The sequence below is a fragment of the Hemibagrus wyckioides genome, linkage group LG03, assembly GCF_019097595.1.
Source record: "Hemibagrus wyckioides isolate EC202008001 linkage group LG03, SWU_Hwy_1.0, whole genome shotgun sequence".
Taxonomy (NCBI): Eukaryota; Metazoa; Chordata; class Actinopteri; order Siluriformes; family Bagridae; genus Hemibagrus; species Hemibagrus wyckioides.
In genome coordinates this window covers 29,912,131-29,926,594 of record NC_080712.1, presented here as the reverse complement: position 1 = coordinate 29,926,594, position 14,464 = coordinate 29,912,131, and the positions used below count along the sequence as shown (strand labels likewise).

The 14,464-nt window shown below is 38.3% G+C and overlaps 1 protein-coding gene across 1 annotated transcript in view; it reads right to left on the bottom strand.

The window, feature by feature from the left end:
• The window catches only part of LOC131351081 (MAM domain-containing glycosylphosphatidylinositol anchor protein 1), a 200,064-nt gene that overhangs the window by 46,168 nt on the left and 139,432 nt on the right, over nucleotides 1–14,464 (bottom strand). The window lies entirely within an intron of this gene.

Sequence of the window (14,464 nt, the reverse complement as noted above, 5' to 3'; positions counted from 1 at the left end):
GTGGTGTAACTAGGAAGTAGGTCACTTAGAGGAAAAATGAAGGACAGGAGAGCTAGAGAGGAAGAACCAAGAATACTAAAAGACAAACTACGAATGCAGGGTAAAAAAAAAATTATTATTATTTTTTAAAAATAAAAGTAAAATAAAATAATAATAATAATAATAATAAAGTGATAAAAAATAATAAAAAAATTAAATTTAAATAAAAAAATCTGTAACGAAAAATAAAGTGTTGCAAAGCATTATTGATTAAATTTAAAAACGACAAAAAAATTGATTCTAGTCTAGAATTTTAGTCTCCACAATCAAGCATACACACACACACACACACACTCAGTAAATATAAACACATGCATACAATACAATTTCGCCAGATAAACGAAACAGCTCTTAACAAAGAGTGAATGGAACAAGAGGATGAAAGTAAATATAACACTGTCAAGAGACAAGGTGGGTGTATTCGGACGCCGCCTCTCTCTCTCTCTCTCTCTCTTCAGCTCTAGACAGTAATTACAGGACAGCTCACGAGTGTCATGGCAAAGTGGCATCGCTGTGGGCTCATTAGAGGGTTCAGGTCTGGCAGAAAGAACCTCTGCACTCCTCCTGTCTCTCTTCCCTCTTATTTTCCTTCCGTCGCCAAAGGCATAGGGACAGAGAGTGTAAGTGTGTGTGTGTGTGTGTGTTGTTAACCTTGCAGTTGCGCATCAGCCGTATTTGTTATGCCACTAATTAGGCCTGGCTTTACGATCTTGCTGCACAGAAAAGTAGGGCACTATAGCAACTGTATTACAGTACAGCTTAGCAGCAGTGTGTGTGTGTGTGTGTGTGTGTTTTCAAAACACTACAGCAAAGCCACAGCAGCCCACACACACAGGTCAGAGGTCACACAGGCAGATGCACACACACATGCTCGGGTACTTTTGCTCATCATATTTGCATTAATTTTGTCCCTCGTTTTGGCATGATCCTTTCGTTAAGATTCAAATTCTCTTCCTCACCTCCTACGGCTCCAATAACACCTGTCCGTATTTCCACCCACATTCACCCGCGGCGTACTTCCTTCTTTTTCTATATTTTCCTTTTTATTTCCAAACACTGCAATACCTTCCTACCTTGGGCCGGGCTTGTTCTTCTTCTTAAAAGAAAAAAAAAAATCTACTATCATTTTTTTCAAACTTTGTCTCCTAACTCATCGATAGCAGGAGAAACTTGGCCGTACTTTACACACAAGTGTGTTAGGAAGTGTATTAAGTGGTACACACACCAATATCGCTGGTCTTACACACTTTCAAATGAGCGATCGGTCATCTTCCTGGTTAGAGAGGTTGGAGCACATCTTAAGAACGCATCTGAGGTGTGAGGCAGGAGATCCATCTCTGTTCATCTCAGGAAACATTCACACACTCATTTTCACACATTCATTGATACCTAAGGACATTTTAGATTAAAAAAGACACTCAGACACTCACACTAACACAAATACAACCAGGAGCCAAATTTGAACCAGGGGCCCTGAGTCTGTGAGGTGCAATAATCAACATGAAACACTGGACATTTACAGTAAGTCTCAATCAGCTGTCTAGTTTACCAGTCTGGACGCTGATCAGAGACTCGGCCATTTAAATCCCAAAATCCATCCGGTGCACTTAAATGTCTGCTCCCTAAAAATCCCATAATGCACTATGAAAACCAGGGAGCATTTCTCTGTACTGAAGAAGAAGAAGAAGAAGAAGAAGAAGAAGAAGAAGAAAACAACAGAGACGAAGAAGAAGAAGACGGATAAGTAGAAGAAAAAAAAGAAGAAGAAACAGAAGAAGAAGAAAAAAGACGACAGACAATGAAGAAGAAGAAAAAGAAGACAAAAAGAAGAAGAAGAAGACAGAGATGAAGAAGACTGAGACAAAGAAGAAGAAGAAATAGAAGAACAAGAAGAAGAAAAAAGAAGAAGACAACGAAGAAGAAGAAATAGAAGAAGAAGAGGAAGAAGAAGAAAAAGAAGAAATAGAAGATAAAAAAAGAAGACAACAAAGAAGATGATGATGAAGAAGAAGAAAAAGAAGAAGACAACGAAGAAGAAGAAATAGAAGAAGAAGAGGAAGAAGAAGAAGAAAAAGAAGAAATAGAAGATAAAAAAAGAAGACAACAAAGAAGATGATGATGAAGAAGAAGAAAAAGAAGAAGACAAAGAAGACAAGACAAAGAAGAAAAAGAAGCCAAAGAAAAAATAAGACAACGACGAAGAAGGATGAAGACAAAGAAGAAGAGGAGAAAAAGAAGAAAAAGAAGACAAAGAAGAAGAAGAAGAAGAAGAAGAAGAAGAAGAAGAAGAAGAAGAAGAAGAAGAAGAAGAAGAAGAAAAGACAAAGAAGAAAAAGACGATGAAGAAGAAGAAGAAGAAGAGGAGGAGTAGGAGAAAAAGAAGACAAAGAAGACAAGACAAAGAAGAAGAAGAAAAAGAAGACGACAAAGAAAGAAGACAAAGAAGAAGAGGAGGAGAAAAAGAAAAAGAAGACAAAGAAGTTGAAGACGAAGAAGAAACCAGAGTCCAAACTCATATATTCTTCTATCATTAGCATTGATTATTGCAGATATTTGCTAGCCTGTTATTCTCAACACTGCTACTCCTTTAAAAGTAAAATACTGCTACATCAGCAACACCAGTGCAGTAGAAACTGGAAGAGTCCTGCGTTAAAACAACTTTAAATGTTGAAAATGCCGAACAAAAACACAGTTGCTGTTTATTCCCCAAGGCCATGGCAGCTTTAATCACACAATCAACCCTCTATTACCAAGGTATATATTTGATAGTGTGTTGAAAAGTCTTCAATTTCCCTGTTTTTTTGTCTCCTGTTATCCTGTTAAATGCTCCGGTGTCCGAAAAAAAAGAAAAGAAAGAAAAATAACCTGTGGTAATCTCACACACAATACAAATGCAGTGGATGCTGAAAAACCCATGAAGTATTGCTTTAAGTTGCTCCTGCTTACATTTCTACACAGGTTTATGTATTATTCTTTCTTTCTTTTTTTTTTTTCTTAAGGATATTTCATCAGATTGCAATGCCTTGCAGACATGTTCCGCTCCTGAAGAAACTTTACATGAGGTAATAAACTACTGAAACGGTCCTGTAGATACGCCAGAGACGGAGTGACGGCTCTTTTTATATACAGTGCGCTCGTATACATAAAACATGCCGACGTTCTCCTGTGTCTTAGGAATGGTTCTGTTTATCTCCACGAAGCGCTATGAATATTTAGTGTGTGTGAAGAAGTATGAGCATGATTCGTGCAAAAACCTGTGATTTGTGTGTAGGTTCAGATAAATGTGATATATTAATATGAGCTGTGAGGTTCTATGGAGGGAGACGTCTGTAAATCACTGCATGCTAATATAAATAACAAGCCAGCGTTATGTATCATAGTTTGGTTATCTATGTGATCGTACACACACACACACACACACACACACACTCACAATGGTGTTAGACTTTTGCTTCTATATACAATGTGGTTATGTGCAAAGCTCATATCTTATACCGCCTTCATACAAATGTACACACACACAAACATAAACACACACACTCATTTCTGTCAAAACATATCCATCTCTGTGACTACAGCAACTTAATACAATTCTGCAATAATGCTTCTATAGTTGTTATGTAAGGTATTTATAAAAATAAGGAGATAAATAAAAATGCTCACTAGCAGGATGGTGTGGTGCAACCTGACACCAAGCAGAGCTACTGTTACCACTTCAGAGATGATAAGTTTCCTATAGCAGCACACCCCGAAATGTTTTATTCCTTCTTTTATACCATTTAACCGTTCATAGTTCGTATTTAAGGTTGCGTAACGTCCACAAAACTGAGTATTTCCTGTTATCGCTTAGGTTATAATAGCTATAAACTGCAGAAATGATATATAATAGAGATTTTCTGTTTAGGTAAGAAAGTGTAAGCAATAGGTCAATTATAAATGTAGGAAAGTAAGAAACAAAAGCCAAGAATTGGGCAACAAAATGCTGGAAATTATGAAACAAACAATGGAAATAATGAAACAAATGCTAGAAATTATGAAACAAAAGCCAGAAATTAGGAAACAAACATGAAACAAAAGACAGAGATAAAAAAACAAAAACAAATGCTGGGAGTTAAAAAACAAACATCAGAAATTAAGAAACAAACACTGGACGTTAAGAAACTAACACTGGACATTAAGAAACAAACATCAGAAATTATTTTGAAAAAGCCAGAAATTAGTAAACAAATCCTGGAGATTAAACAAAAGCAGAAAAAATTGATCAAACACTGGAAGTTAAAAAACAAACATCAGAAAATATACTTAAAAAAAAAAAAAGAAAGGCAGAAATTATTAAACAAAACCAAAAATGAAGAAAAAAATGCAGAAATTATGAAACAAAAGCCAGAAATTATTAAACAAATGTGAAACAAAAGACAGAGATTAAAATTCAAAAGTCAGAAATTTAGAAACAAACCAGAAAATATTAAACAAACACTGGAAATTATGAAACAAACACCAAAAGTTAAGACACAAACAGAAGCAATTAAAAAACAAAAAACAGAAATTATGAAACAAACAACAGCAATTAAGAAACAAACAAAAGAAATTTTTTAACAAACACTGGAAATTATGAAACAAATACCGGAATACTGAAACAAAAAATTTCTAAAAGAAATTCTAAAAAAAAAAAAAAGTCAGAAATTAAGAAACAAACAAGAGAAGGTAGAAAACAAATGGCAAAAATGCTTAAACAAAAGCCAGAAATTGATAAATAAATGCCAAAAGCTGAGAAACAAACATCAGAAATTATGAAACAAAAGCCAGAAATTGATAAACAAAAAAAACACCAGAAATCATAAAGCCAGAAACAAACACCAGAAGTTAGGAAACAAATGCCATAAATTCTGAAACAAACACAAAACAAAAGACAAAAATTAAGAAACAAATGCTGGCAATGAAAAAAACCCAAATCCAATCCAAGGTAATATTATAAATCTTAGCTTTTGATTTTTTTCCCCCTCAAATATATCATTCTTATTAAATGTGCTGCTGCAGTATACATGTTCACACCAATCCAGTCCATCGGCTAGAAATCTCTCTCACCTTCAGCAGATTATATACAAGTTTAAAGCATACAGTGTTATTATAGAGAATAAATATATATAGTGTTTAGGGGGAAAAAACAGTGAGCAGAATACATGTATGACCTGCAAGGCATAGAAACAGGAACATGAGAAATCCATGGAGAAACAGAGTGTAGGAGAAGAAGAGAGGTAGAAACAGGGAGGAGAAGAAGAGTGAGAGATCGTGAGTGTAATCCGATGAACAGATGAGTGACAGGAAGAATGAGAGAAATAACAAATGACATAATTGTAGCTTGAGTATGAGAGTGTAAACTAAATAGATGGAGAGAGAGAGACTGTAATTTTATTCATTTTATTTTTCTTTTTTCAATCATTCTGTGTACAGTGCCTTAAAATTGTCTTTACACGTCATTTGAATCATGCTTTTTTCCCCCTCTATTTGTATTTTATTTCCTATTAAATTGTTTTCTCTTTGTTTTTGTCTTCTCTTCCTTTTCTACTTTCTTGGGCAAAAAAAAATGTTCAATTATTTATCATGCCAATAAGGCACCTGAAAACTGGGGGGTGGGGGGGGGGGGGGTTAAGAGGTGTTTACCCAGGAAGAGAAACAAATAGTGAGCAAAACAAAGTGAGTAGAATAAATATTTATATATATATATATATATATATATATATATATATATATATATATATATATATATATATATATGTATATATATATGTATATATATAGAAAGAGATAGAAAGAGAGAGAGAGAGAGAGAGAGAGAGAGAGAGAGAGAGAGAGAGAGAGGCAAACAGGGAGAGACAGAGGGAAAGAGGTGTGTAAGGGCAGCAAACCAGGGAAAATACAGAGAAAACTGGAGAGTGAAAGAAGGATAAGGTGAGAGAATGAGAGAGAAAATGTAACAGAATGATGTGGAGGGAGAGAATGGGGAATAGAATGAGAGAAAATGACAGGAGAAAATGCTAGAACGCTAGAAAATGCTAGAGCGATGCATGGTAGGAACACGAATGTGGATTACGGGAAGGAGATGGAGAGAGTGAGAGAGAGAAAGGAGATAGAGAGAGAGAGACAGAAAAAGGAGATGGGGAGAAAGACAAAGAGAGAGAAAGAGAGAGAGAGAGACAGAGAGAGAGGAGATGGAGAGAGGAGATGGAGAGAGAGAGAGAGACAGAGAGAGAGAGAGAGAGAGAGAGAGAGAGGAGATGGAGAGAAAAAGGCAGAGAGAGACAGAGAGAGTAGAGATGGTGAGAGAGCGAGAGAGAGAGAGAGAGAGAGAGAGAGAGAGAGAGAGGAGATGGAGAGAGATAGAGAGACTTATTAGAAATTCTCAGCTACGCGTCTCAACCCCAGACACCGGATCCGGTTCATTAATGGTGTGACAATTAGCGCTGGTGCTACATACAAGCTTTACATTCATACAAACGGCAGGTGTTTAAGTCAGGAAACATATTTTAAATGTAAAGGTTGTCAGATTGCAGTGGTAAAGCAAAATTATATCTAGGAGATTGTAAGAGTAACCCTGAATTGTTATGATGGGCCACATCCCAGCATTCAGTCACTGATTATTTTCCTATAAAAGCATGATTAAAGCCTGTTGTACATGAATACCATGTTATATGAATGTGATATATTATTACTATTATTAATCTCATTTGCTCTCTCTCTCTCTCTCTCTCTCTCTCTCTCACACATACACACACACACCATACATAGTAGTATGCAAGAGTTTGGACCCTGGCCAAGTTGCATATTTTATTGATTTTTGAAATGAAAAAGAAGTAAACACAACCTCTCTCTCTTGTTTTTTTTTTCTTTACATTCAACGAGCTTAAAAATTAAGGCATGTGCAAAAATTTGGACATGCTTCTGTTTGTCAAGTCTGAGAGCTTAATTAAGCCTTAACTGATTCATTAGGATTTGATACTCGACAATCGTCATTACTAATCGCCAGCTCTAGTGCGTAATAAATTCACAGACTCTTTAAACCCTGAACAACCATGGCCTCCTTTAAAACAACAAAGGAGAACTCTTTATGTAAAAAAAAATATTATATCTTCCCTGCCTCAAAATTTCCACTGTCAGATTTCCGGGAAAGAATGGCAAGGCAGGCAAGCCAAACATAATCTAGAAACAAGTAAAAATGATTTTATGGAGATTTTATGCTTTGGGGTTGTGTAGCAGCCAGTGGCAAAGAAAACCACGGTGGCCAAGAAGTGCAAAACAAAATAACAAATCCAAAAACTAAACAAAAATTCAGACAAACTGGAAAAGGCAGGTATAGTTTTGCGAATGGAATTCTTACCGCTGATTAGACGAGACATCTGTCACTCAAGAAGTAAGAAATTGTGTATCTAACTTTATTTCTTGTACATGTGTGGAGTTCTGCCTTCACTTTCAATCATTTTTTTCAATAGTGCAACTTTAAATCTAAAAAAAATCAACATATGTATAAGAAAATAGAATACATTAAACACTACCCTGAGGAAGGACGCTCATAGGCAGTGATTTTGCTGATGCTGATAGCGTATCATGGCATAAAGATCAGTTTGCGATGTCTAAAAACACACCTGAAGAACGCAGGTAAGGAGCCTTATTAGAGCAGAGCTGTGTTTATACACACACCAAACCACTTCCTCCTGCCGAAGCCTGCTGGACTTCCTGTATATCCTGAGTGACAGAAGCCTCATCCAATCAGCAGTAAGAATTCCAACTACAAACTTTACTACCTTCTTCGGTTTGTCTGAATTGTTGTTTTGTTTTTGGATTTGTTATTTTGTTTCGCACTTCACTTTATTAAATTTAATGATTTACTCTCATTTCTAGTTATTTAGTTATTTTTATTTATTTATTTATTTTATTTTTATTTATTTTATTTTTATTTATTTTTCCCCTCCGATTTCTGTTTTCTTCTTTTGTAAAGCTGCTTTGAGACAATGTTCATTGTAAAATGTGCTATACAAAATAAATTGAATTGAATTGAATTGAATTGAATTGAATTCTCGGCCATCATAGAATACACCATATCAGCGAACTCTGGAAGGAGATATGACAGCCAGAAAACTGAAGCTAAATAGAGACAACAGGACAATGCTTCAAAACAAACCCCCAAATCCACCATGAACGATTTCAAGTTAATGGAACGCCATGAACATCGATGTTCTGTATGAAAAAGTGGGTGAAAACTCAATAAACAAGATTAGAAACAATTTTTTTTCTCTTAAATCTAATATAAACTAAGCGTGCAATAAAATAACATGCCTATTAAAATCCCATAAACACGTTAATAACATAATAAATTCCCTACTGCTGAAATCTTCTAACCAGAGTTTTAAGAAGAGGAAGATTAGCTATTCATGCCAGAAAAGACAAGTGGCTAATATTCCCTGTTCTTGTTTAAAACCCAGCCACCTGCTGTAATCCATCACCTTCTTCCTTTAGTTCACTACAGGCAACGTTCTTATGAATAGATTATTAGAATGTTGGAATAGAAAATCTAACAGAACCAGAAAACACACACATACACACACACACACACACACACACTTCGCCGCAGGTGTGTTCAGAAAGGTGTTTAAGATAAATGGTGCGATTGCTCAAGATGCTAGCTTAAATCCACAAGATTGGGTTTTTTTTGTGGACAGAAACATAAAAATAGAGATAAATCCAGAAGAAAATCCTGTGGTCTGCAATACTGTGTGTGTCTGCTGACAGAGACGGATTGGGAGAACCCCACCGATAAAAAAATAAATAAATAAAAAAATAAAAAAAAAAGTGTGTGTGCCTGATTTTTACACAATGCTGAAAATGTCAGTAGCTTTTATCATTTAGCACTTTATTACTGCATCCCATCTGCTACAGTGAGGTCAGGGTGGGCCTAATGAGGGCAGAACGGAGTAACACAACATTGCCAAGCTGCTAATAAATACGCTTAACACACAGACCTGAATTGGACTGCTTAAAATAATCTGCTAACAATTTCAGCAGATCTTTCTGCAACTGTCAGGGTGAGATTTAGAATAAGGAATTAAACATGAGAAAACTGACATAAAATTGATTAAAAAAAAAGACATATATCCCCTGTGAGACATTGATAAATCAATAATTACACTTCTTTGGCAAGATGCTGTGGTATAAGAAAAATAAATTGTGACTTGCTGTTACTGAGACCCCAAAGTTGATTATTTTCCTCAAATAACATATCCTAAAGAGTTGCCATATCCCTGAAACTCCCTCTGACCATTTCTATCCCATAATTTGTGTATATCGCTGCCTAAACACTTGAGTTAAACATCAATATCAAGATAAAATAAGTATTAGAAATGTTGATAATGTTGATATACTGCACTATTTCCATCTCAGGTCCTAGATATATCCTCTAAAGTTTCCAGCTGTTGCTCTGGAGATGAAACTCGCTGATGTATTTGAGACACTGAGAAAGATGTCTCATCATGCTTGGATAAAGGTAAGCTCTTCCCTGGAGAGAAAAAATCTTACAAGGTCCAGGTAATTTTGTGGCACCTGAGCGCCAAAATACCACAGATGTCTTGAGAAGCTGAAAAATTGGTGTTCATATTACCCCCTGTGACGGCAGCACACACATCACTGCTTGCAAGCAACACAAAACCACTGCTCACCACATCAAAACAGCAGTGTGGAAGAAGCAGCGGCATTTCAGCACCAAGGACAGAGCCGCTCAAGAGAAGACTCTTGGAGGGAACCAAGTTCAGCAGAAGGGGGAGTTTCATTGACTAGAAGCTAATCCTCTGCGACTGTTTCCTTTTCCTGCATGTGATTCTCAGCAAGCTGACAACAACGATGCCCCCCGACCTGCGAAGCACAAGTCATGCTCCTGGAGTCCGCCTCACTGACTTGCTGCCCTGCTGCTTCACCCGCACTCCTTCTGCACCGAGTACAACCTCCAGCACCCCTGCACCTTCACCCTGGTCAGGTTTTTACCACGTTGGTGGTTTTCAACCAACATATTTTTTCAATAAAGAGCACTATTTTTCCCCAGATCCCTGACTCTCTCTGTGTTTCCCTCACTGAGGCGAGTGTTAGACCCTATGAGCTTTTCCACTGAATCAGGGAACTGAAATGATCTTGGGATTGGGATTAGATGTCTAGATTAGATAATTAAATTATTAATATTATTATTAGAGTCCATATATGACAATACAGTGAAGCATGGTGGTGGCAGCATCAAGGTGAAGATCCTTTCATTTAACCTTAGTGACTTGGAAACTGGTCATATTTGAGAGCAAAACTGAAATGAAGCAACAAATGCAGCTGTTCCATTCCTCTAGGAGACTTAAGAATATGGTGGAGGTTGACCTTTTAACGCAACACTGACCCTGAGCATACTGCCAAAGCTACATTTCGTGTACATGCAGGTCAAGACCAACAACACTATTGTGCTCAAATCCAAGAACTCAGTCTGACTAAGGATCTGCGGTTGTTCATCAATGTGGCTGTTTCCATCCAATCAGACAGCAAAAAGAATGGGCAAAAACATCAGGATCCAGATGTGCACAGCTGATAGAGACATAGAGATAAAGACAGAAGACTTACTGCTGTAACTGCTGCTAACTTTGGCTCTGGGATAAGGTGAGGAATACTTATGCGACGAATAAATTTGTCACACTAAAAAAATGTGGCTTAAAATCAAATAATAACAATTAATGGTAACGATCCAAATCCGGACAAGGTCAAAGGGTGCGAATACTTATGCACAGCACCATATAGCTTGTATTTCTATTACAAGTGATTGGTTTTTGACCAGTGTTGTAGGTGCTTTACTGAAAACCTGCTTTCTATTCTGGGAATATACTGTAATCTTCAATCAGGGATTACTGCTTTAATCTTCTATCAAGGATTATTGATTCATTGTAGAGGAATATTACTTTTTCCAAAGTACCCGGACATTTCTAATTTGCTGTTCTGTCACAGTTGACTGAAGGTTGTACATGGCACAGGTCGAACATCGCTGTTCTGACTCAGAAATAAAAAGCTTTTTTCTTGTGGGAAATTCATTCAGGTTAAATGCTACAGTATTTTCCATCCAGCTTCAGTATCAGGCAGTTAAACCTACTTCGTATTAAGCAATCAGAGTCTTCATGGTTCAGTTTATGCTTCCTGTTGCTGTGTATCAGGTTATTTGTATTATGGACAGGTTCTTTAGTTACATTTATTTATATTTTCCTAGTTTGCAATGTATTTTGTGTTTGATTTGAATTAATCATTCAGGGTCATTTCTGTTGTCGCATAGTATCTGATTGTGGTATTAGAGCATATACTGTATATTACATATACTATACAAATACAAATACAGTGGAACCTCAGCATACAAATTTAATTCGTTCTGAAGGTGAGTTCTTTGTATTACTATACGAATTTTCCCATAAGAAGTAATGTAGATGCAGATAATCCATTCCAGCCACCCAAAAATAAGACCAATATGAAGTGTATGTAAACTGTATGGCTGCTTACAAAGAACTGACCCAAGCCAATTATTCCGTGTCAAGGCTCCTCACAGGAAGTTGTGCCACCAAGCTTGGGCTAAAACTAGAACAGACCACCCACGCCACCAATCTGTCAACAAAAAAAAACAAGTGAAAAATTACCTAGCTTTTGAAAGCATGCCAAAGGCAACGTTGGTATCGTGGGTTGACTCTTTCGAAACTGCTTTCGTTGACTGAAAAAAAAACGTAAAATTCACAAACTCGCTTCGGTTGGCTTTGCTTAGCTTTCCACTGACGCAAACAAGTTTTGAACGACTCCCAGACTGTCAGGAACAGCTGGACAGTTCCCTGCCAGGCCCAGAGAGGGCGCTGGCAGGTGAACCTTGGAAGCCTGCTTCTTTGTGTCTTTTGTTACGCCCTTCCTATTGTTCCTATCCTGATTGTCACCTGTATCCCATTAGCCCTAATGTCTACCCCTATAAATAGGGATCCTTGTGTTTGTGTCCTTGTCCATGAATGTTATCTGTACTGTGGTTTCTGTTGGGGTTTTGTTTGCTAGGTTCTATGTCCAAGCTAAGGTCTAGGTTTTTGTTTTGTTTAGTTAACCACGCCATGTCTTGTGTTACGTTTGTTTCCCTATGTCGCGTCTTAAATGTAATAAAAGCAGTGCTTCGCTGAATCCTGCGCATGGGTCTCATTACACCGTGGGCCAGCGTGCGCACACACACCACGGGCGTCTGGGGTCAAGCCCTGCATAGGGCGGGGGTCCCAGACGTTACAGAATCCTGGACCATCTCTGAGACCCAGCGGGATTCCCAGCTAGTTCCTGTCTTCGGTAAGGATTTGCAGTCTGCTGGCTAGAGCCCTGGACAACCGGTGGATGGCATCCGGCGGATCCTTTTCCCCGTTTCCCCAGGGAGGTGTCCCCATCTTCGTTATGGTCGAGGACATCGCTCCCTCAGGGAATTTACAAGGAGGACGTCACTCGACTTCAGGCCATGGGGGGCACCCCCTTTTTATTGGTCCCACTGGAGGCGGGCTTCCACCACCTTGTCAGCCGGGGACGCCGCTCCGCGATGGAGTTTCCGTGGAGGACGTCGCTCGGCACCACGGGTGGAAGACGCTTCCCTCCCGTTTCTTTCCAGGGCCGGATGTCAACTTACCCCTGGGACCTGGGGCATTGCCGTAGACTGCATTTATGAACTATATCAGGCCTTGCATCTCCCCTCTATGAACTACATCTTCTGCCTACTCCTGAGGCGTCCCCTAGGCGGAGGTTGGGCGCTTCGGGAGCTGCGCCTTAGAGGAGGGGTTTATGTCAGGAACAGCTGGACAGTTCCCTGCCAGGCCCAGAGAGGGCGCTGGCAGGTGAACCTTGGAAGCCTGCTTCTTTGTGTGTCTTTTGTTACGCCCTTCCTATTGTTCCTATCCTGATTGTGTCACCTGTATCCCATTAGCCCTAATGTCTACCCCTATAAATAGGGATCCTTGTGTTTGTGTCCTTGTCCATGATTGTTATCTGTACCGTGGTTTCTGTTGGTTTTGTTTGCTAGGTTCCATGTCCAAGCATAGGTTTTTGTTTTGTTTAGTTAACCACGCCATGTCTTGTGTTACGTTTGTTTCCCTATGTCGCGTCTTAAATGTAATAAAAGCAGTGCTTCGCTGAATCCTGCGCATGGGTCTCATTACACCGTGTGCTGGCGTGCGCACACACACCACGGGCGTCTGGGGTCGAGCCCCGCATAGGGCGGGGGTCCCAGACGTTACACGGACGTACGCGCGACTTAGCCGGCATTTGGTTTGGATCGTTCATATGCTGAAAATGCTTTGTATGCTGATGCAAATTTCTTGGAAAATTTTAATTCTTAAGGTGGAAATTCATAAGGGAGGCCATTCAGGCATTCCCAAAATGTAATATTTGATCTTAAAAACTATGTAAAGTAATTTAAAGCCAATGATGTTTTTTTTTTTAATAAATTGGGTCAGCCAAAGCAAGGTTAGAAAATAGCCAAAATAAAAATAATGATTTTTCTTCAGATTTTGTAGCCATAGAACACAAAAAGGAAGTAAAAAGATTTACTGCATTATCAGCATTAAACTAAAGAGTTTTTTAAAAAAAAATTCTAAAAAAATCTTGAAAGACAGAAGGAGAAAGGGACAGAGAAAAACAAGAAGAGGGTGAAAAGTGTCACAAGCAAAGCAGAGGGGAAATAAGAGGAAGATGAAAGATGAAAAGTGACAGATTTGGAAGGAAAGCAAAGAGCAAAAGAAAGGGAGCGGAGTTTGTGAAAGCACATGAGTGAAAGAGAAAGAGAACATAGGGCAGTAGGGAAGAAAAGGAGTGTGACTGAAAAAAAAAAGGAAGCTGAATGATGGATCTTAGTGATGAAAGAGAGAACGGGTGGGGAAAAAAATGAGCACACTGATTTAAGAGTGTGTGTGTGTGACTGAGTGTGTAAGTGTGTGTGTGTCCTTTGAGGGGTGTCTTCTGAGAGTGTTGTTAATGCAGCACAAGCTCTGATCGATCTGCTCTCTGCTCGGCCCGTACTATTCCCTCGACTCCTATTATAAACAAACATTTGTTCAGCCTATTTATTCACTCGCAGCCACACTCAATAGTCAGCGAGCGAAGAAGGAAAGGGGGGGGGGAGGAAGGAATGAAAGAGGAGTATATGCCGGGACTTTCTTTTCCGATAGGTTACATGGCCAACCGATAATCCTATTTCAGCAGAAAGGAAACAGAATTAACGTTGCCTCCAACTTTCAGTGGCTATATTTAGAAATATATATTTATATAGCACTTGATCAATATCAGTATTTGTGTGTGTGTGTGTGTTGATTCCTTGTGACAATGGTTTAAAAGATATCAATATGAATATCAAAAAGAAAATGTG